Source organism: Amblyomma maculatum, chromosome 6 (assembly GCF_055883805.1).
Source record: "Amblyomma maculatum isolate TAMU_Amacu chromosome 6, ASM5588380v1, whole genome shotgun sequence".
NCBI lineage: Eukaryota > Metazoa > Arthropoda > Arachnida > Ixodida > Ixodidae > Amblyomma > Amblyomma maculatum.
This window is the reverse complement of record NC_139349.1, coordinates 36,718,760-36,726,449: the sequence shown is the minus strand read 5'-3', so window position 1 is coordinate 36,726,449 and position 7,690 is coordinate 36,718,760.

Genomic DNA, 7,690 nt, shown 5'->3' with positions numbered 1-7,690 from the left:
ATCCGGCAGCACTGAAGTTTCTTCCACTGCTCTATAACTTGAGGCTGAAGTGACTAATACGCTCTTACCAACAGGAGCAAGATTTGTGTACACCGCTTCCTTGCTTCGCTAAAAGAGCGCGGGCTCTATAGCTCTGAGCGAGGCGTTAATTCCTCGCCCGAATACCCGGCGAGCTCGTCTCGAGCACCGTGTGCCTTTAGTGGTGCCGACAAGGCGCGCCTCAAATGCGTTGTATGGACCAAGTAATCACGAGACAACTTTAGCACCGCAGATGGGCTATTATACGAGGCCAGGAGGAAGCCACAAGAGAATCGTGTGGCGTGGATTTCGAAACAGATAATAAAATTTCTCTCTTAACGGCAAGGGCACGTGTGGGACAGTCGGATCGGCATCGGGAGAAACCTCATACGCTCTTGGGATGGGAGGATGCAGGGAAACAATTATATTTGGACATTCGAGACCCATAGGGCACTATGGTCATATTCGCGCTTTCTCAGAACATGCTTTACTCGGGATTAACGTCTTCGGCCCGGCCCGAATCGCCAGAGGCATGTGTAATCTGGCCCGGAGAAGGAAACTAGCCCTGTTTACTATTCAAATCCCTGATTATACTTGGTGTGTCACTCGCGTTTCCTTAAGAAATACGCCGCAAAAATATGGTACAAAAGCCTCAGCTAGCATAAGCATGTTTGTGGCAGAAAGCGTGGGGTCTACTAATATTGCTCGCCCCTGCCTCCTTCTTTTATTCGTGATCGACCACGCTTTGAACTGGTTTTACTACTTGCGTTGTCCGCCGCTTCCCGATAGATCGCCTTTAACCGTTTCTCACGGCTGCCACTCCGTAGACGCCAAGGACAAATATAACCTTGTCCGCGCAAATGGCCTCTCAGCGAGGTCGATGCAGTACGTGGGAAGGGTAACAGCACACGCCTGAGAGGGAACTGGAAAAGAGAAAGAGCTAGAACGGGAATAAAAACTGTACAAAATATCTAAAAGTCGGTGCGGCCGACCCAGGGAGATCCTCACAGAGCGCACGTGCGTACTACGTTGCGCAAGGGGCGTGGTCTTTGTATGGCGCTGGCGCTGAGTCACGCAAGTCGCTTTATTAGTGGCACCAGTGCGGCTTTACCGTTTCATGCCTGCCTTACGAAATGCGTCTTCGCGCTCATCGACCGTTCAAGCTTGTCCTCCCATTTTTTTTTCTCTAAACGAAAGAGAGTGGTTTAACCAGAAACGGTGGGGCTTTAGCGGAAACCACATATATTTGATAAAAATGCTTCTTGCCAAGATGACTAAGTGCCGTCAACGACAGTTTCGGCTACTCCGCACAGTATTTTGTCTTTGTTTGCTGTGCATCGCGCGTTTAAGTATATATTATGCCGTGTTAACATTCCCTCGTATATTTCGCTTTGCGACCACCGGGGAAAGAAACTACCGGTACTCTCGAGAAGGTTAAGGCTGCCGACCCTTAAGATGGTTGCCGCGCTGCTAACACAACTCACATTATTACATCTGCTACATTTAGTAAAACTACAGTATGCTGTCATACAGTAAAAAAGCGATGAGGTATTTTTATCACGAGGTAATTTATATATTAGTCAATGTCACGCATCCGCTCACTTCCTGATACTGTCTCCAATATCTGCATCCGGCCAGATATTTAACAGTACCGCGCAACAAGCCGACTTCTCGGTGAAGCGGCGCCGAGGAAAACCTGAGCGGAAATTGCAAAAATGCAAGCCGATCGTGCTGCTCGAGCAAGCGTCTGCTTGGTTGTTCTGTTTAGCGTGAAGCAAAGCTCGGAAACAAGTTTTTGTAGCCGAGATCTGTCAGCTCATATTTCATTTTCTGTCTGCTCTGTGACTGTTGCTTTGTTGATCAGAATTTGTAATGTTGGTAGCACTACGACTAGGCACACTTGCTTTTGCGTGTAGTGTATTTAGGGTGTTCGTTTCAACTACATTATTGAGGCGATAGCGAGTGTCTTCTATGTTTATTTCTCTGTAGGCAACGACTGCAACTTATTGTTACAGGACATTACAGGTAGCTTATCGCAAATTTGTTCTCTTTAGATACAACCTGCGCTATATGCAGTGGATAAAAGCAAGCGACCGCAGGTCCTTGGGGCGCTGGTGAATAACAGCCGATTATGGCCAGGTGCTTCTTTGCATTAATCAGAACAGTCTAGCAGAGAAAGCTCGCCAAATTGTGGGCATGCCTTTGCACTCGCATGCATTCTCATGTCCTTCGTCTCCCTTCGCAGCAGCGCCGTGCAGCCGATGCTCGCGGACTGAAAAACTGAGTGGCTGTAAAATGTCTACAAATGACCTTCCGCTAGTTGTTCGCCGGTCTAGTTGGTTGCGATCTATTTTTATCAGCAGCATGAACACAATCATAAAAAAATAGATGGAGATAGGACGGAGTGCTGACCCTATCTTCAACTCTTTCTTTGATTGCGTTCGCGCTACTGATACAAACATGTAGTTATCCTAGCCTTCAGACATACGTACAAATGTGACACATGCCTATGCAGTTTTGATGCAATTATATAATTTGTTCTTTGAGGAATAGTTAACGGTCATGCGACCAACCTTTATACTGTCAACAGCTATGGTAGCCACGCCACAGCAGTGGCCACCGAATGGCCACAGTTGTTTCATCAACGCCTCGGAAAGCGCCACTAATAGTAACGTTAAAAGCCCATTAAGAGATATCCCACTGTCGCCATCTGCCCAGAGGAACAAGCGGCTCGAGAAACCACCGCGCTCACTCATCGCGCCATTTCTCACTACCCTGAACGCTAATATAATTGTTAAAATATTATGAAAGCATACGCCAGCTTCGATAATACTGAGAAGACATCTTTCAAAAGACTCAGCAGAACAAGGCTAAAATGAGGCAATGTAGTCACACACAGGAAGAGGTCACCCCATATGATAACGGCTGGCTAAGCGCGCAAAAGATACTTGGTATACGGCGTAAAAGGGCGTATTGGCGTCCAGCTTGCCAAGGGCCCGAACAACATGTGAGCTCCTAAAGCTGTATACGCATGCCTCAGCGATACGTGGTGAAAGGCGGGAAGTGGAACACAGTACTAAGGGGTGATGAAAGAAACGAATCTGAAGGACGGTTGGGCACTGGGAACACAATGCCCCAATTTGGCATATGGCGAGGGGAAGTTAGAGGAGCGGGGATGAGACCACAAGCGGAGAAAGTGCCTGAGGTCTGAAATTAGTTTGTGGAGCACCGAGGATGTGAGTTTGGGTAACGCTGAGTCGATAGTAGGCGGGTGCAATGTATGATCGCTATTACTGAGTTATGTTTAATGTGCCTTGATAGTATGTATACCGTAAAGTCTCGGCGAGATTCACCCAGGAACTGTAAACTTCGCGATGCTCTCCGAACAAGGAGCAATAATGTATACGAGGCAAAAATAAACCAAGCGCTCTGCGCAGGCTGCTCATCTTAGGTAGAGCCAGCAACCTTAATGACAAACTATTGCTCATCATTACAGTGTGTCACTACAGGTCGCAAGCTCGACCGTGCCCTACACCATGCTGACACTACCTTGAGTTGTTCTTTGAGGTTTTCCTCCATATGTCGTTAGCTTTCTTTTATCTAGTCTGTAATCGCGATAAAATATCCATTTTGGAACTTCTTGAAATGAATACAGAAGTGACTACAACCGCTCAATTATTACATCTGATATGTTTATTTTAGGGAAATGATGACACACAATGCCTAAGAACCGGTTTAAATAAGCTTCCTTGTAACGCGTTAGCGCTGAAGAAAAATAAAAAAAGAGCTATTCTCCCCCTAGAGCTGGTCAAGTGTATACATAGCTGGGGGAAAACATGATGATAGCAGTGTGCCGTAATCTTTTAAGGAAAAAAAAAATACATCTTGGTGCTGTGCATGGCTAGGCATGTAAACGGCCAAAGCAGAAAGCTGGGCTAGTTGGTGTGTCATCATAAATAAAAAGACTAGCGCAGATAACACAGACACAGACATAGGAAAAGACAGGACGAGCGCTAGCAGGATTAGCGCTCGTCCTGTCTTCTCCTATGTCTGTGTCTGTGTTATTTGCGCTAGTCTTTTTATTTATGATGTAAACGGCACACGAACCAAGGTCTGTCGTTGATCCCAGATCCGCCGAAAGAAAGTCATTTGACTTGAAAGTTTGAATGAGTTTTAGGCCTTGCCAGTATTTTCACATTTAGTTTGCTGGTTCATGAACCGATCTAATGGCAGTTTCTCATCATACTTTTTCTGACGGATACTTGCTCGCGTGTCTGCGCCCGGTAAGCGAAAGACCCTGATTGTCGGATGCTTACATGGTGCACAAAGCCATGCTCTAAGGAATATGCCAACCAATCTATGAAGTCTCATGTACCCTCTATTGAAAGGTTTCATTTCTTGCATCCGGTCTGTTAATCTGTTACACGTACAATAGAGAATGCGTCAGCGCTTGTATTCTTAGTAGTATAAATTAAGCAAGGCATTACTAAAGCGAAGATAGTTTACACAGCGGCACCCTCCTTGCTACAGACGGCGTCTATTTGTTTCCATTAGCATGTTTAGGGCGCGATATGCTTGGTTAAAAGGGAACGGAAGTGCCACAGGGCGGACACAACAAAAGCGTTAATCACAATTTTTCATGAGCCTGTGCGGCTGCGTCCGTAGTTAATTTGAATACACCTGCAGTACACGAGTGAGTATATTTATTTAATTTACGGTATACTGTGCTTTCGTAGCTGCGCATTAGGTGTGTAAATAATCGCTGTATGTGCCATAGCAATATCAAGGCTAATTTCGTAAGAATTGTTGATGATAAAGGAAGTTGAAAATGTAGGAAGTTTTGTTGACCGTCACTGCACTGATCTCAGCTGAAAGTTTCTGCGACAGGACTACAGGCATTGCTTCCCGAGAGCTGAGAAATGTACCTTACTCCCGTTCACAATTCAGAGCCAAAGAACAATATTGCATCAGGAAGTCGTCTAGATGAAAATTTGAAGATGCTGAGTATTCACATTAAGTCAATAAACGGTTCCGATCAAGCTTGGTCCTGAAGTGAGGCAGCGGCACGGTGGTACACACCATCGAAATAGTTTCAAACGCTTCTTCGGGGCATTAAAGAGATCAGACTAAATTCACAAATTCGCGTTAATGAGAGCTCGCTGTGCCCAACGTTAATCTTTTTCAAGCGCAAAAGCTTCCCCCGGGACAACACAGTACCAGCGTACCCGGAAAGTACGTCGAGTGATACTGTCTTTTGAACGCAGAAAGAAAAGGATTTTTTTGTGTATGTGCTTAAAGGAGCAGCGCTTTAGTCCGTGGTACCATGTAACATGCCTACAGCTTTGCATCATAACTAAATAGAAATGCTCCGCTGTTGCCGCATCTATTCCTTCCTTAAAATTACGAATTAATTGCACTGATGGGTAAATATTTGTTTCGGGACACGAATACATGTGACTGCGGCTTTCCTTGCCAACATTACGAGCGTGTAGCGCCACCAAGGGTTGCACGATTGAAGCGTTTTGAAGCGAAATACCACTGTGAAGACGCCATGTGGACACTTAGTGCGGCAGTTCATACAACTCATAACAGTTGTTTCTGTTTGTCGGCAGGAGTGTTATAAAGAGACAGCGTTCGTGAGTTGGGGAATTAAATGGCTTGTGGAGCACACAGTACAGTTCGGCGTAGAAATCTGCTCGTGTCAGATGGCGTCGCAATTCGGACAAGCAAAACTATCGCCGTTTTTGCGCACATATCTGGAAGCATACTCATCATTCGGCTCATCACGGAAATGTATACGGAAAAGTGCAAAGGTTAATGCAGTGGCTTATGTTTATTTGCGCATCAAGCAAATACACAACAGACGTATATGCGTTTACATTGGATTTTTACATGAGGGTCTGTTTTTCTACGGGTGACTTACACCATAAAACTAGGACAAAGCCCATGGGGAGCCAGCGCTGCAAAAGAAAGATAACAAAAGAAGTAGATTGCAAAAGGCATGTCGCTTTATCTACCAATAAATATCCCATGTTATAACAAGGGCACGCATTCTAAATCCCCTTAAAAACGATAACTGGCGTCTCAACTCGAGAATGTTTGAAGTTTCGCAGACTTCCTGCACGGCAAGCGGTGTGCACCGATGTTCCAAAACGAAGTCTGCCGCTGCTGCGTTTCGTCATATAATCGCAATGGAAACTGCAGTCGCTCTTCGAAGCTGGAATGCTCCAAGTAAATTTGATATCTTTGGCAGCGAAGAGGCTGCCTCCTTTTATATTTATAGAAGATTCTGAGTTCAGAAACACCCTCTTATCTGAAAAAACAAAATGCAAAAAAAAACTGCCTTTAATGGGAATTCGCAGCAGACATTTGACTTGAACTAAAGGCCGTTTGGCCACATTGCACAAGATGGGGCGTGATCCTGCTCTTAATTAGTTTGAAGCGAAAAGACATATCAAGAAATCAAGGCGCTTCCAGCAATTTATGCCATGCACTGCGCAGCTTGCAGCGTAGGTGTCAGGACGGCCGTCGTGATAGGCACGGTCTCATCACGGCAGACCACACAGAAACCCGCTTTCAGCCAACTCAGTCCCCCAATCCGCTCAGGCGATTTCAATCAAACAGCTTGTGCTAAGGTGAGCCATTCACCGGTAGCAAGCTGTGACAGGTATTCACTGGTCAAATACTTAGGATTCTCTACGCTTCCCTTCCGATACCTCCATTTCGCCAACAAGGTGCAAGTTGTATCCTGCATCTAGAGTGAAAAGTTGCCAACGGGTATTAATCACATGCCAGTAGAATATGTTTACCCAAGAAACGGTCATAGTTATATATTATTAAAGCTGAGTGACAGTGGGCGTCGCCAGGCTCGATTTTATGACAAAGACAACTGTATTTTTCATTTTAGCAATACATTTTTCTTGTTGAGAGAGAAACAGTTGGGGGCCACATAATGCAGCACATGGATCGCCTTGCCTATATATTCTCAGTCTTGCTGCTCTTCTTCCTAGCGACAAGCATCCCTTACATTTGCACTTTTCCACAGAGTAATTTCCACTTCGGCCCGAACCTTCCCCCCCCCCCCCCCCCCCCCGCCCCTTTCGCCCACATCCACACACTGCACAGCTGCCCCCCATGATCTCTGCACTCTGTGCGGTCTCCACCCCTCTAGTCGCTCTGCGGGTGCACAATGTGGGAGAGCGTTACATCATCAGCAACGTTGTCAGCGGCCGTTGTCAGCGGCCGTTGTCAGCAGCTGCTCGGTTGTGCCGCTGGATAAAGGATGCAAATTATTGGTCGGATTGATGTGGACTATCTCCACGGGCCCGAAGCGTTCTCGTTTGAATTCGTTCATAAACATCCGGAGAAAACTGGATGCTGATCATTTTGAATTATAAACAGCACTAAAACATGATCAAAGTGTGGAAGAACAGACACAAACGAGGGCTGTATGTGTGCCTCTATGCTCCTTCCTTCCGTGTCATCTCCCGCTTTAAGCGCTGTTTATCTTTCAGGATATCGCAAGGTCAATTCGGACTGACAATAGTAACTTGTAATGATCGTGACAGCGTCCTAATGGCCACTTGAGACACTAATGACCGCACGAGCGACGGAGTCCGTCAGTCATGACACCATTAGGCGGTCGATGAAAGTTTTAAAAAATTGATCGCCT